At 48.7% G+C, this 16,789-nt stretch overlaps 1 long non-coding RNA gene across 1 annotated transcript in view; it reads right to left on the bottom strand.

Annotated features, from left to right (window-relative positions):
- Positions 1 to 16,789, bottom strand: part of LOC140578309 (uncharacterized) — a 45,445-nt gene that overhangs the window by 6,524 nt on the left and 22,132 nt on the right. Inside the window, exons 3-4 of the long non-coding RNA XR_011982403.1 lie at positions 14,686 to 14,811; positions 10,413 to 10,503 (exon numbers count right to left, since the gene is read on the bottom strand). This is a non-coding gene — a long non-coding RNA (uncharacterized lncRNA). The remainder of the gene's footprint in view (positions 1 to 10,412; positions 10,504 to 14,685; positions 14,812 to 16,789) is intronic.

Genomic DNA, 16,789 nt, shown 5'->3' with positions numbered 1-16,789 from the left:
CCTGCCCAACCATTAAATTCCTGCTGAGCTCTTTTCCGGTAACATTTCTGCATTTACCCAGGATCAGCCCAGTCCTGCAGCCATCCCATGCAAAGACCCCCAACCCCCCCCCCCGGGACTCACCAGCCATGCCCACCCCCCATGGACAAATAAGCAGAGTGACCGGCCACGCCAGGCAGAATCCGTGTCACATACAACAGACCTACAAAGTCTACAAACCCTTTAAAATTGGGGTTTTGTTTTGTAGAAAAAAAAGCAAAGTTAAATCATGTCAGAGATCGATTGCCACCTTTAATGTTACATTAAAACCAACAATATTCCAGTGAAAAACAAACAGGAATGTTTGGGATGTCTGTTGGTCACAATTCCACATTAAAAGTGGAAAAAAAAGATCTTACGTGATTTATCTTGGTTTGAGTCAAAGACCTGCGATTTTAAGGAGGAAGCGTAAGCCATTTACATCCACTGTAGGTACAGGATCCCCATTGCCAGCTCGGCCCAAAGCCTCCCCTGGTTGATAATTCTTTTCATTTATGATCGTTATCGTTTACGACGGCAGATTAGCGCACGGGTGATCGGCGAGCGCACATTAAAGACTCTCCGAAGCAGCACGTCAACGCCAAGACCCCCGGCTACGGAGGGACATCAAAGATGAACAGCTAATGAACGTCGAGATGTCAGAGGATGCCTTCTGGGTCACGTCACCCCCCCACCGTGGAAAGCACAGCCTCTCACCGGGGGGCACGAGGGCCCTTACTAAACTAATGATCCCCCCCTAAAACAAAGTGGATCCTACTGAGCATTGCAACAGCAAGGAGAAGTCAAGGCAGGACTCCATGTTACTGGAAGAAGGAGGAATTTGGACCAGGAGTCAAACATTTTTACCATGGATATGGTATTTAAGAAGTCTACACGGTATTATTTTCCTCAATCAAAACATTTTGCCACAGACACAGACCATGCCCATAGCCAGAAATGTTTTTTTTTTTTTTTTTGGGGGGGGGGGGGGGGGGTTCAATCTCGTTATTTTGCTACCTGGCTATGCGCCTGATACAGGCCAGGCTTTCCATGGACACGTCTCTCCGTGTACGGATGGGTTGACAATGGGCCGTTGTTTCAATTTCAGTTTGTTTTTACAGAGTCACGCCAAGGCACTTGACAAGAGTGTGTGGCTATACAAAATGGAGCGGTTTCAGATTTTAGCTGTTTATGCGTCTTGTTCTTCCCAGAATTAGCTGTAAGTAGATAGATTCGTGGCTGTGCTTAATATGTCTGTAACCGGCGACATGGCGGCTCGTGGGCGATCTCTAAGAACACGCACATTCTGAAAGGGGCTTTTTCCGGCGAAGCCTGAAGAGGACCCCCCCCAAGGACTGCTGACCCCTTCCCTCTTTTTGTCGAGGCTCTGACCGCTCAGAGCGGCCGAATCAGCGCCAGAAGCAGCTTCTCTTTTTGTCGAGGGCAGTTGTGCGTGAGGTCAGGCTGGCCGAGAGGGGGGGGGGGGGGACGCTGTCGATTCCGCCCCGGCGGCGCCGTGAAAGAAAGCGGGGAATTCAAAACAGGACACGGATGGCCGGACACACACACACACAATGAAAATCTGAAGCGTTTAATTCCCGCAAAGGCAGCACCGCCACTGCTGGTTCTAAGCTCTATAGCTGCTCTCCAAGGCGTTTCCGGCCTTTCCGACTCCCGCATTCACGGAGGAATCGCTTTTGATGACGGACGTTAACAAATCTTACAAGGCAGCGTGCGGTGAAAGTAACAGATGTACCATAATACCAGCAAATCGCGATAATTGCTTTTATTACGAGTTTTAAACCTCTTAAGACTTAATTGAGCTTTTCATGAACCTCTGGCCAAAAACCACGGAAAAAAAAGACAAAAAAAAGCTCCCGTTTGGAAGTCTGACGTTTGATTTCCAGTCCTGCCAATTACTTACGCCGTTACATTAACTATTTGTTTATTATAAAATTTGAATCATCCATATTTTTCCTCTGCGGCCCCAGAGACGTTTCAAACTGAGAATCCCCCCTTTTTTGTAATTAGAGCACAGATTCCCGACAATCCCCCTGCCGCCAAAGCAGAGGAAAATAATTAAATTTTCCACTCAGCTTCAGAGAGAGAGCCATCGACCCAAGCCTTTTGCCCCCCTCACCCGACTGGCCCGACTGCCCCCCCCCCCCCCCGGTAGACTCGTCACGTGTCCTAATGTGACCGATTCACTGTGACGTGGTTTAGATTCATAATTGGCTCCAGAAGACGGGTTATCCTCACACAGCACATGGGGGGGCTACGATCAGACACCTCCAGCGAGATATAAGGGGTCCTCTCTGAGACCCAGGCAACAATCTCAGGAAGGAGGGGCAGCGATGACGCCTCTATCTACGGATGATTATTTTTAGACAATGCGAGACGCCGCAGCAGGCTAGCGGGCTTCCCCCCCCCCTCCCCAGGCCACAGCACACATGCCGCCCCAAAACCAGTGACCAGGGACATTTATTGCCATTCCTTAATTAACACGCGTAGCGACCACTGTCACCAGGGAGCGAGACGACATCACCACGTAGCTGCCCGGGGCTGCCGCTCCCCCCCCCTCCGCGACGGCGACCGGCGCCACAGCAGCGTTAACACCGAAACAGCCCCGCTGCCCATACAGCCTGCGGTTGTGTGTGTGTGCCCCCTCCCTCTCCCAGGCACAGACACAATAGAGAGCCTGATGTGATTTCAGGCACCGGGGGGGGGTGGGGGGGGGTGCGGGAGAGGAGATCCAGTTCAACAGAGCCGAGGCTGTTTCTGTGAGAGACACCAAGAACCTGAAAGCCAGCCCGCCCTGGGTATCGATTTCCCTTCACATTACTTTGCTGCCCAAGGGCATTCTTTCTCTCCCCCCCCCCACCCCCTTTGCCAGGCGACTCGGCGGCCTGTGAGTATTTACACACCACCCCGTCCAGCTACTACATCACCGCCCCCGTCCCTGAAAACTAAAGAAGCCTATAGCGGCCGGCCTTGCCCTCACACGGCCACGGCGCCGGCCGGTCTTATGCCGCACCGTTTACGCTCCATGTGGAGAGGGGGAGGAGGTGTTTATTTGGAAAAGGAGGAGTGTTTATGTAGCGGGTGGGGGGGGGGGAGGCGGTGGCGGGGTGCGACCGGCCACATACCCCCCCCAACGGCAGCTCGGGGGCAGACTTATGATTTAGTACAGCGTGATGTTTGCGGCTTTCGGCTCCCAGACGTGGCAGGAGTTAGATAATGACTCTTGCGGGGGGGGGCTGGGGGGGTAACAGGATGAGGGTGTTTTTCCTCCTGAAGCAAAAAGTAAAGTGTTTAAAGAGCTCTAGGTTACCCGTGAGCTGTAAGTGGATCACGTTCAGATGGGGGTGGGGCAGTGTTTACCCCTGAACTGTATTCCCCAGAGGCTGAGTGGTGAGATATCATGCCAGTCCTCCCTGCGGGGGCCCAGAGTGACATGGATGATCTGGTACCACAGTGGATGGGACCTTGAGGAACACCTAGACACCATCATGTCTCGCCTGGGGGGTGGCAGTCCCCCCGTACAGAAAAATTAACAGAGGCTGTTAGGTGTGTTCTCTCAGGTGATGTCAGCCCGGGGCAACAGAGCATTACATCCCAGCGGGGGGGACGACAGAGGGCCAAATGTGCTATCATCGATCACGGTGACCCCCACAGCGGGAAGTCTGACCCCATGCAGAACACCTCCGACACACGTCTGTGCTTCCCTGCATGACGAGGGCAGTGACGCAGGCCACGCCCACTTCGGCCCCCAGAACCACGCCGATTGTCACACTCTTCCACACTCTTGAGTATCGCTGTGTCATCCACATGACGGGTTCCCTGGGCATGCCTGCCTTCGCTACACCTACTCACACACACACAAAAAAAAAACATTACATAACCGTTTGTTACGTCGCAAAGTTCACATTTTAGCCAAACAAAATCCCAGAGACTGGCACTTTTATATTACAGAACTCATACATCCATTTTCCGTAACCGCTCATGCAGTACAGGGTTCTCAGTGAGCCTACAGCCAATCACGGGAGACGAAAAAACGACCTGGGTGGGACTTCATGCTACAGTCCAGGTGAACTGGGGTCTCAAAATTGGCGTGATATCGTGTATCAGGGGAGACAGACCATCTCCCGAGGACATACACATCACAGGAATCCAGATCCCAATTCAGGTGACACATGAAAGTGACTGGGAGCCAAGGGCCCATTCAGTTAACCTGAAAAGCCCAATGGACGGGAATCAGGGGTGTATAAAGAGGTTGGGCCACAGGGGCATTGACCTCAGCTGACAGCTGATTGGCCCCCAGAGTGTCCCCTCCCCTGTCAATCACAGATTCAAAACATATCATTGGCTAATGATAAGATGGGCCGCTCTATATGGATTATGGCCCCAGGGGGACCCAGGTGGCACGCGCAGCCAGCGCTGCAGGTCACAGTGGTTCTTCTCCTTTCTAAATTGCTGCCAAGCATTCAAGCGACACAAGGGCGCATGGCTTTGATGTTGGCACGATACCTTTGGTGCCACTGCACTCAAACCGGAGAAGGGCTGACTTTGATTTTTTTTTTTTACAGATAGAACGGACAAAAAAAGAAAAGAGGCTTTAAAAACCATCTACAGCAATCATACTCTCTCCTCAGGCCAAAACACTGCGACCCCTGTGAGCACATCATGCAAAATCACCCAGCATGTCACACTTTATACCTCAGTTATTTCGGTTAAATAAAGTGAAGGATCCTTACATTTGGACATTTTTTATTTTAATTATTTTAATAAACAGCTTATGCAACAGGCCGCATACTGACTGTTTCATCAGACCATGCGGTCATCGGGATATTTCCCATAATGCACCTCTCAGTGCGACGGGCCATCATTACGTTAAACGGCAGCTGTCGCAGCTTGTGTGTGAAAAATCTGGCACGGGGGGGGGGGGGGGGTGAGCAGTTAGCGTCCGGCGTCTGCACGGCCCAGAATCGGGAGTGAACCGGAAATTGTTGCTCGGCATGCGAGACAGACCAGGGCACCGGGCGTGGTGGTTGTAACATCCACAGGGTCTGGGGAAATTGTGGAAAGCGACACTGGAAGATTGGCCACCATCCCCCCCCCCCCCCCCAAGATGGGGGAGTAATGGATCAGCCCGGAGCACTCTGGCCAATCAGGCGGAAGAACAGTTGTGGAATGCTCTGTACTGACAGGGTAGCAGGGTGTGCACCGTCCCGTCTCTAGGCCCTGCACGGACTATCCTCTACAGCATTTTACCAGGTATGACCCCCCCCCCCCACCCAGCGCCCGGGCCCCTGCCCCACAACCCGCATCAGACTTCACCCCCATGCACGACCAGCAGGTGAGTGTTTCGCCGCCCCGTCAGCAGCAGCGGCGGCGAGGGGGGAGAGCAGCAGCGCCAGGTGATTTATCGCCCGGCACCCGGCTCATAAATCACGGCAGCGGCACAGAGCTCTAAACGCCCCACGTTCTGACAGCGTTTACCTTTTATAAATGATTGGGGTTTACCTCCCATTGCGATCCGCCCCGCCCACCTCCCACAGGCAACCCCCCCCCCCCTTTGCCTCCTTCCCATTACCACGTCCGAACCTGGGCCTATGACCCCCCACCCCCCACCCCAATGACTGGACCCTCTCCAGCGCACCTAACCCCCCAACCCTGGCATCATCATTCGTAAAAAAATACATTGAGCGCGTCCACAGTTGCCATGAGAACAAGCATGCCATATGGGGGGGGTGGATGGGGGCGGGATTTGTATGCTTTGGGCCACGGAGGGTGCAGCACACAGAGTCCGTCTGTGAAAACAGGGACGGCATTGAAACATTCTGGTCTATGCCATTCCAGCAACAGCAGAAGGGTTATGAACTGCAACACCCTCTGTTAAACATCCCCGAACATAAGAGCATAAGAGAGGGCCGTCCTCATTCTTCATTCTTCCTCAATCATGGGAACAGAAGCATTCCATACCCCCAAAAATGAAAGGCAGCCTGATCGGGAGCCAAGCATATACAGAGGAAAATAAATGACCTCATGACTTTGAATGAACTTTATCAACAACGCTGTCTGTGGCAGAACGCTCCACTGTCATGCCAAATGCAAGGAAGTGAATTTAAAAAACTAACTAACTAGTACCAGTAAAAGGCCAGAAGAGGCAGCAAACAGGTGCACTGGCAGCGAGGCGAGCCACGCATTTGGCTCACATTCAGCCCCACAACAACGCAGTTTGTCTTTAGACAAACAAAACGCAACACACACCGACATCACAATATTAATTAGGCAGCACCACAAACGAAGCGAAGATTTCTTATCCAAACGGCCAAATAGTGGTGCTTTGCTGAAACGGTACCAAACGCCATTCGGATGAAACAGTATCAAAGTCCTGGTCCATTTATGGGCGTCTGTTTTGTTTTACTGAAAAAAAAAAATACAGAGAGAGCTACCAAATGTGCAAAGACATTGAATTCATAGCTTTTCCTTATATGCTTATAACCAGTCATACTGGCAGGGTTGCGGGGGGTCCAGAGAGTATCGAGCACGTGGCTGGGGTCTGACACTCAGGCTGGGACTCCGTGGAGAGATTTAGGGGCATCAGTTAGCCTGCCTGACTGTCCATGGACAGCTGGAGAAAATCCACACAACACAGGAAGAACATCACTCACACACAGAGCAGAGGCGGGATTTGAACCCCCAACCCCCGAGGCAACAGCACCCCCTAACAAGCCTCCCATTCTGAAAGACACCACCAACTGTATTTTAATGTTTTATATTTAACAAACAAAACATATTACTCAATAATTAGTCCTTGGTACCACGACCCGTTTAAAACGGTCAGAACAGTTTCGATAAAAACTAGCTCTGTTTCACTGTGGCATATGTTTATTTACACATTAATCACCCTTGTGCTGGGAGAAAAAAAATATCCAAAAGGCTAACTGAGAAAAAAAATACACAATGATAAAAGCTGGAAGATATTCTTGGTTTAACAGACGCATCATCAAATGTATGACACGTTAAGATACTAATTAACATTAATATCTTAACATTTTCTCCATACAGATTTGTGGTGCACTAACTTCCACTCTGGGAATCAGTACTGCTCTGCTGCATTTAAAGCTGTGAGCTTTCCAAGGATGGAGAGAACGTGTCCTTGATAGAATCCTAACTTTTAAATGCTACACATCCATTAATGGCCTTCCACAATCCACAACACCCAAGCGCGCAGTATCCCATAAGTGTAGCCGCTTCTCAACGAGCTACTAGTAATTTATGCACAATTTGCCGTTCGGTGGTTGTTCGTTTAGGGAGGATTCCATCTGTTAAACTGTTAGTTACTTGATCTGTTCTCTAAAGCTGGGTTTCTCGCTCCGTTCCAACTTCGCATGGCACAGTATAAAAAGGGCCGTCTTAGCGGGACGAGCTAAAAAAGACGTCCAGTGATTGCGCTTGCGTTTAACACAACAGTTGCCGCTTGTGTTTGTACTGGAAGAAGTACAATGGAACTGAGAAATTAAATGCAAATGGAAACCATTTTACGGGCCAGGCAGCTAAGCATTGTGGGTAACATTAACAAAAAAAAAAAAAGCTCGTTTGGGGAAAGTTAGGGTCATTCGCAGAACCAACAAGTTTAAGAAACTCTCAGGGGATTCTTATCGTTATATTGCGGCTCGCGGCAGATGTCCATAACCACGGATGCTTATTTTAAAATAAATCTGCAGTAATTAATATAAATATAGGCAGTACCAGGACACAAAATACATTTCCAAAATGGCATATGCAAACAATTTCATGCAATTCTACCCAAACTCTATAATTCCGGGAGAAAATGTCATATAAAACTGAAGGCCTTGTGAGAGGAATATGTACCACAAAGAAAGGGCAGGAAAGTAATGGTCACATGACTTGACATATATGGTCTCGCCAGTAAAATGGACCAATGAAGCTTTGAAATCCAAAGTGGTGGGTTTATCCCAGCCTGCCAATCAGAAACCCCATTTCCCCTGGGTTCCGTCATTGGCTCTCCCCAGGTTAAAACAGTGATTGACAGCTCACGGTAATTCCACTCGCCAAGGGGTCTTCAATGGCAGATTTCCTCCGTCTCCCCCAACGCCCAGTCACCCCTGTCAAAACAGCTTTGCTTCAGTCCACCACGAGTTTTCCGCACATGACATTCGCATGTGTCCTACAGAAACCTTTGCGAACCTCATTTATTACATAATTGACCTTGACGTTTAAACCACAGCCCTTTATTGGAAAACTGGACATTTTCCCCTGCAATTCCTGTCCAGGCAAATTAGAAGATCTGTCCAACAGGTCACAGCTGACATTGCTCACATTGTAAGTCTCAGAAATTACCCCTACACTCAGCTGCTCTCCCCAGGGTTAATTCCTTTTATTGTTGCTGGGGGGTAAATCTATAGGATTTTTTATAACCCCCCCAGCCACCCTGGCATTCGGTACAGTCAGATGGTATTAATAAACATTAATGACAGCCAGAGCTCGCCAAAGGCAGACCTCATACGTAAGAAACGTTTCCTTTTATAGCTGCTTAGCTTTTCCGCGTCGTTGTGTAATGGTTTTGCAGGATTGGTTCGTATGGCCCTATTTCACACGTAAATGTTAAACTTAAGGGGAGCATTCAGATGGACACACTGTACCAAGCACTGGTCTTGTAATCTGTTAAGGAGCATTTTTCCTTGCCTGCTGCATACTTCTGCACTCTGCAGGACATTATTTAAAACCATATTAATTTTGGGAAATGTGGAGGGGGTGAAAAAAACTGAAATACTGACGTGCAGATTGTGGGTGAAAAGTTGACCGAAAAGCTCCTTGCAAAATGATCTAAATTTGGCTCGCAATGTAAAGTCGAGATGTAGGTTTTTTTTTTTCCTGCAGCTACTTTATCTTGGAAGTGCAGCAAGCTGCGGCGGATGATCCCCGTTAATTAAAAGGAGCAGAGGGGCATTTTCTGAGGACTTTACCTTGCCTTAACGAGCTGTTTTACCTTGGATCCACGGCTGATAGGTACGGCGCTCAGTCTCAAGCTGCCCGGCTTTGGGGAGTGACTGACTTATAATACCGACTGCGGCTCCCACAGCCACGTTAAACGCTGCTAAAACCTTTGACATACTTTTTAGAAAACAATAAAAGACTAAATAAAATCTCCAACCCAATAAAATATTTTTTAAAGATAAAAAAGAGAGAAATCAAAACTGCGTCGTGATTCTCCCATCGTGCTTGTAGAAATCTCATTCGAGGCTTAAATATGTATTAAGCCGGAGTCCACATTAAAAAAATAATTCTGACATATTATTTTAGTCAACATCTTTTTTTGACGTATTTCTTTTTGCAAGCACCTGTGCTGGTGATGTTACGGTGGGGATGAATGTGGCGCAACATTGCGGAGGAAATAAAAAAATAAAAGTAAACAGAAGCTTTAAAACGTGTGTTTTCTCCCTCTCCCCGCTGCATGGAGCAGTAATGAGGGGCTATCTGTAATTACAGCCAGCTGCCGTCTATCCTGACGGACGCTAATTGCCAATAATGATCCTGGAGTGCTGTAAAAATTCTCGGGCCGGTGCTACTTTTCCGTGGAGTGGGCCCTCCTCGGCCAGCCCCCCCCCATCCCTCCCCCTCCACCTCCACCCACCGCCCTCGTCTTCGGTGCTGACATCCCTCAAAAAAAAATGAATAAAAACTTCCACCTGCAGTCACCTGTTAGCCATTTCTTTCATGGGCTGATAACAGGTTTATTGCAGCCATAAAACACAACACAGGTGGAAGTTTAAAGGTCCTGTTTGGACATAAATCTGCATGTGGGAGGGGGTGGGAGGTACTCCCTGATGGTCTGGGGGAGGTATTAGCGATCTAGCAGGACACCTTGGTAATTAATAGAGGGGTATTTGTATTTGGTGGAGGTGCTGTAATGGAGATATTGCTTGGGTGAAATTAAATTGTATAAAAAAAATAATGGCAAACCCAAACAAACAGCTAGCTTGCTGGATGGATGTTTGGACCTCAGCGCCAACGCGACATGCCGTTAACACTCTCGCACAGCATAATTCACACGCCCCCAGGACATGCAGGTGTGGTGTGGCCCCTACATGTGTGTGACCCCCTTCTGTCACACCGTCCTGAGCCCGCGGCCTCGTCGTAATCTGCCCGGCTTCTCGGCGGATGCCGTCCACCGTGATGATTTTAAGTGACGGTTTATACAGCTGGAAGGCAGGCGGTCACACCTGTAGTCCCTTAACCATCAGGCCACCTAGTGGCAATCTAGCCACATAGCAACAATAGGAAAGCTCACGGCTTTAATAGAAAAATCCCAAGCCTGGGGAGTTAAATCATACTGAAAATGTTGTCAGTGGCAGTAAACAACCAACCAAAAAGGATGTTAGGATTCCCCTGCATGACCTTTTCTTCACCTTTCCCGGGGTTGCAGAAGGGACCTGGGGCACAGGGCAGGGGTACGTCCTAGACAGGAGGAACAGATCATAACCAAAAGCTAAAAAACATGACAGGTAAGTAAAATTTAACAATTTAACTCCGGATATGCACCCAACAGCATTTCCACCCAAGATTAAACTTTTAAAAATGCACCACTGAAAACATAATTGAGAAACGTTGATATACAGAAACATGAAAAAGAGGAAACATGTTTATGCTGTTATAGAGTGAGTCAGCACTGAGGCCCTCGGGGAACCGGTAACCCCCCCCCCCAATGACCGACATCTCCAAAACATCAAAAATGAATAACCAGCAGTTAACAGACCCACGGTATTCAATCTCTAACTCAAAAAAGTCCGTGGACCCGTGCCTGGTACTTGGACCTTTGCACACCTGGGACTGTGGGAACTCTCTAGAAGAGCATGCTATAAAAAACAGTATCTTATCTTAGGCGTAGCACGATACAAAGGTTTAGGTGCGTCTGGCGGTTCCAGGGGGCAGTAAATTGTACAGAGTTTTCGTTTATATTATGTCAAGGTTACAGGACTGCTTCACAGCATTTACATTTATCTGCAAAAAAAGTGCAATAAATCAAAGCAATTTAAAAAGATCAAACATTTATCACATGCAATTTGATGCTGAATATGAAATTTACCAGACAACTAAAACTTAAGTAGTGTAAATAATGGATGATAGTGCGTTAATAATGACACTTTACCTGAGTACAGTGAAATGAAAATGAAATGATTTCCATTTGTAGTGAAACTGAAGTCTAACGTCTTGGTCAGAGGTCTTGGTCGGAGCTGTGTCACATGGGGATATCTACGTAATATATTGGTTAGTAAAAGGTCTGAGCTCACAGCAGCGCAGTGGGGAGCGTGAAAGGCTTTACTGCGTCAAAGTAAAAGTCGGGCAAGACCGGCAAGCATAGTGGCTATCACCGAAAGTTAAATCAATGACAAATATATGTTTTTCAGTTTTGTTATGTACTTCAGAGGATTAGGGACCTGTGCCCATACCCAGAAAGTTGTTGGTTCGAATCCCATGGGAGAATAACCATGTCAGTTTTGGACCCTTGAGCAAGGGCCCTGTGTTGAATCTAAGGGGTGGCCATGCCCCTCCCCTAATAAGTACATGGCCTCTCCAGTCGCCACATAAAATGGAAATATGGAGACCCGTCGAACAGTCGATTGTGATTGTGATTCTGGCCATATCATTGTACGGGGTCTGACTAGATCCCTATAAGGCTCATAACCTCACTTAGTCCAAAATCACTGACTGACCCCACTCACGTACCCTGACTTACACATAGTTTAGGACAAGAGTAACTGCTAAGTAAGAAAGTGCTTTTTAAAATGTATCTCCATTCAATCATCTGACAGAAGATGTTGAAGAGATAAAGACTTTGAGAATTAGAATCTTTCTCCTGTGAATGCAGACACATTCATTATGCTGGCTTTTCTGTTGGTGCTGCACAAATCGTGCCTCGCGTATCTCTGATTCTCCGCCGGCACTCCTATATACCGTCCAGATGACATCATCGCACCCGGAGCAAGAGGGAACAGGGTGAAATACCAGCGTGCTGAAATCCTTCACAGGAAATGAAGCTGAATATCTGTACCCACTGAATGCACGCAATAAAGAATCAATAAAATAACAAGGGTTGGTGATAATTGAAATGGAAAGCACTCAACAGGAAAAAGAAATTGAGATGTTGTGCCTGGTTTATCCACATCATTGTGTGGGCACAGCACAGAAAGCAATTAAAAGTCAAATGGATGTCTGAATTAATGCTGGATTCACGACTGCAGAACGCAAGTCGACAAGAAAGCCAGCCTTATTTGGGAATAAGGTCCAGGAATTAGTGCAACAGATTGAAACAATTAACACTTTTAGATTTTGAAAAAAAAAGGAAATGCACAGGGGGCCTGATAACTCATTTCTATTTTGGGGGGAAAAAGTTTACTGAGTAAGATCTGAAAAATAGAGACATCTAGTTGGTAGATAAGGATCTATTTTTTGTTGTTTTTTTTTTTGTTGTTTTGCTATTTTTAATTTGTCACGGTAGCAAAACGTGCTGTTTAACAGACTTTATTTGTCATCACAAGTTACTAAGAGGTACTTCAGCCGTTTATATAAAATGTTCCAGAAAGTTCTAACAAAACGACTGTATTTCTGTGCTTAAAGGGTGACAGGCAGAGCCAAGACTGTACCATGAGACGGAAACAGATCAACAGCAAAAAGCGCAATGATTCAAAAATTTGAAACAGGATGACCGAGGTGGATATGGAAACTTCCAGCAATGAAATGTGCCTCCCTCCAGTTCATTTATTTCTTTACCGCCCCCCCACCCCCACCCCACCCCCCCGACAAAGCTGGCCGCTCTTCACGGCATCGCTCCCGAATCAGATGGCGGGATAAAGCAAAACTGAAAATGACGGTCTCAGAAGCTCATGGTCGGGGGGGGGGTGGGGGGCAAAAAATAAAGGGGGGGAGAGGGGTGGCTGGCTCCCTGTGGGGGGGCCCATGCTAATGAACAGGTGGTAGGAGAAGGGAAGGTTAGGCCTGCTTCTGTGGGTGTCCCTGGAACCTCATGCAGCGTGGACAGATGTGTGACTCGCTCAGTGCTCGCGCGCCCGCCAGTGCCAAGCCGCAAGTCCGCGCTCGAAAACGCCGCCATTTATCTGCCTTTGTTCTTTGTTATTTTTGGACGCCACCAGGATGGAAAATTGTTTCTTTCCGAGGAAAATCTCCCAGTCGCTGCGCTCCATCCGCTCTGCTCAGTGATGCACTATTGTGCTGTTTACAATATTGTAAATTATGACACGCACTTTCCGGGAATTTAAACTGACACAACTTTTTTACTCACGTAGTTTTCAGGGCGGGGGGGGGGGGGGGGTGGGGGGGGGTAGCGGGTTTCACTCGCTGGCAGTGGGAATGGCCGAACGAGAACCCACGTGATTGGTCGTGCTAGCACCAGCGGGCCTTGGCACGACTGATTATTCACAGGAGCTGCCCGTCTGTGCTGCTTAAAGCAGCAAAAAAAAAAATTTATGTGAGAAAATAGCTTGAAAGGGGAAATAAAGAAACAGATCAAAGATCAGAGGGCCGCGAGGTGACGGAAATCACCTGCTCCGAACCCTGGGCTTCCTCCCCCCCCCCTGCACCCCCCAGCTGGTGCAGAGAGGAAAAAGTCACACACCTGTCGCTGGGACGAGATTAAAATCAGTTCAGCGAAATCAGCGTCCGCTAGCAGGCTGCTGTTCCGCTCATTAACATCCGACTGGCTGATCCAGCCCAGACCTACAGGTTTCGCTCTGTTAAACAGCCCCCCCCCCCCCCCCCCCCCCCCCGCCCAGCCCACCCTGGTCATGTGCAGAGGAACACGTCGACCCCTCGAATTGTTAAGTAAGTCGGCGAAAAAAAACCCGGCCAAGTACTGAGGCCTGTGAGAATTTTTTTTCCCCCTTTTTGATAATAATAATAATCATCATTATTTATTTATTTATTTATTTGTCTGGCTGGCTGGCTGGCCCCCCGTCTGCCGGACGCCCACGGCTGATGCCGTTATTTCAGGCAGTGCTTGGCCACCTGCTGCCGGCGAGCTGCGGCTTTGCCGCACAGCGGGGGGGCTGTGCCGGCCGCCGGGGCGGGGGGGCGGCATGCTTCGGCGAGTTTGTTTGGAAACGCCTCACTGGGGGGGGAGGGGGGTGGGGGAGAGTCGGGGCTCGGCCAAGAGACCGGTGCCCACTCGCCTGGTTGGTGCGGTGGTGGTGGTGGTGGTGGTGGTTGGGGGGGGGGGGGTCTGTTTTACATCACCCGCCTGTTCTCCCTCACAGCGCCTCCCCCTGGCCCTCGCATCACATTCCGAGGGCCTGACAGACGGCCAGTTGTAGTCACAGGTGGGAGGCTACTGCCGTCGCTCGACACGGACGCCATTTCTCAACTTGGAGGCATATAACACTTTTATTAATTTACTTAATAAAATGTACTTATTAACGAACTTAATGCTTTTCTATGTGTCTGACATGGCAACCAAGCCCCCGAAAAGAGGGAGCAATGACATTATCAGAGGGAGGGGCTTTGGAAGGAGGAGAGTGGTTAATGCCGCAGACTCACAACCCAGAAATCAGTGGTTCAAGGTCCTCAGCAGGTGCCGTGTATGAATGCCTGACTAAAACTCACAGGCACCAAATTCTGTTTAAAAACCTGAAAGTGGCCGAGCGCGAGAATGCAGGTCCTTCCATCTGAGAGAGAGATCCAGAAAGCCCAGCTGTGCAGCCGGCTCCGGGCCCAAGTCTCCGTTTCAGGTCCTGTTGGCATCAGGTGAGCTTCCTGGGTGAACAAAAAAAAACAAAACAAATGAAAGAACAATGAAAACAAAGGTGTCAGTACACAAGCCAGGCTTTGTCTGCACACAAAGGCACTAGATTATTCACACAGGCTTCTTCCTGCTTGATTGGCCCGATTGTCTTAAACAGGCAAACGCAAAGACACAGGGTACCTGTGTGATGCAATTCCAGTTGCAATTAGTTCTATGTCCATCAGTGAAACTGACAGTCGAACGCAAGTTTTCTGAACCTCTGAAATGTACGCACAGCTGAACATATGTCAAGATAGTCATACTTAAAGATTCATTAATCCGCCTTGTTTTTGGATGCGGCCTATTGGGGGATATAATTTTGTCGGCCCTCTTTTGCTCTTCTTCTTTGAGAATAATCTCCCTGAGAACCATAATTCATATTAATACAATGACCTTTTAATCGACCTTCATGCGAAACACGTGAGATCCTGGGGACTAAAATGCAGGATTCAAAACGTTACTTGGGATTGGTTGTTCAATAGTGGCAAATGAGGAAGTAAAACTCTTAGCCAATCACAGCTGTTCAAAAAATGTTCTCTGTGACAAATGACTGCTCCCCGGGACCACACTAGGGGAGGGGGACAGTGAAAGTCATCTTAATTTTTGCAGTTCTGTGATATAGTCCTCATTACAGCCAGATTCAATTAGCATATTGCTACAACATTGTTGTTTATATTTACATAATTAATTGGCTTAACAGATCCACTCACAAAGCTTACAGATTCACACACGCCCCTCCCTGGTCCTACTCAGACAGCTGGGTATTTACTGAAACCACACAGAGGAAGAATCTTCTTCAAGTGTAGCCTAACACCCAAGCAACCCACTCTCACTTTTTTGGAATTTCTCGACTAGACACACCCCCCTACACGGAGTTTATGGTTTATTCCATTGCTGCCTCACAGCAACTAAATGAGGGAATCCCTTCGGTTGTAGACCAGTGCTGTGGCGCAGGTCTCTGGTACTACCAGATGTCTCTGCTGGTCGAGTTCGCGATTAGACATGCAGGCCAGGAAATGGCCATGAATCTGCAAGGATGCAAGTACTGGCCAGGAACCTGAAATGAACCAGTCAGTAACCTGCAAGGAACAAGTCTTGAACTTTCATAAGCTTTCAATTCAGGTGTCTCTGTCACAGGCAATCTGTCAAGGCCTGGGTCTACAGAAACTGCATCAGGTTCCAACTTTCAGGTTTCAGACATTGAGCGTAACCAAACACACTCACCATCTCCTTCAAGGGTGAGATGTGAAGTTCTGAACACAAAAAAAAGCAATGAGAACATCTAAAACGCTATTAAACAGAAAGCCGGAAGAGAGCCCATCACCTGGTGTCTAAATATAGCGCTATTTCCACATAGCGGTGTGCTAGTGTGGCTCAGGGGAAATCGCACGCGAGTGTGGGCGTGTGCTTTTGTGACTTATCACTTCCTGCCGTGCTCTTTGGGGAACGGTCCGCCTGTGACAGCGAGGTAGTGAAGGCGTCGACTCGGCCAGCGAGCGAGCGAGCGAGAGAGCACCTGGGCTGCAGATGAAAGGCCAAAGTGCGATTATTCGATAGCGATCTTCAAAGGCGTCGGAACGACGAGGACGGGGGCCCGGAAAAGCCCCTCCGTATCTGGCACACCTACTTTCCGGGCAAGCGAGCGGCCAGGCCTCTCTTCCCCTTTCCCTTCATTCGGGTCCCAGGCCTCTGGGGTTGACTGAAGTTCCTCTGTGTTTTTTCGTCCTCCCTGTCACCTCCAGACAGGAAAGAGGCTAAAAATAGCCGACAATGGCTTTGTGGTGAGCGGCGGCAGCCCGCTTCGCCGGGTTTCTCGCGCTCTCACAGACACGGCTCGCCCTGCAACCGTCCCCCCCCCCCACCCCACCCCCCCAGCCCCACCATCTTTGAAGGCAAGATCCACCGCAGCCGCAAAAAAAAAAACGGCCGCCTTGCCCTTTTGGAGCCAGC

The sequence above is a fragment of the Paramormyrops kingsleyae genome, chromosome 14, assembly GCF_048594095.1.
Source record: "Paramormyrops kingsleyae isolate MSU_618 chromosome 14, PKINGS_0.4, whole genome shotgun sequence".
NCBI classification, from domain to species: Eukaryota; Metazoa; Chordata; class Actinopteri; order Osteoglossiformes; family Mormyridae; genus Paramormyrops; species Paramormyrops kingsleyae.
Note: the sequence above shows the minus strand (reverse complement) of the source record. Positions and strands in the feature narration are given on the sequence as shown.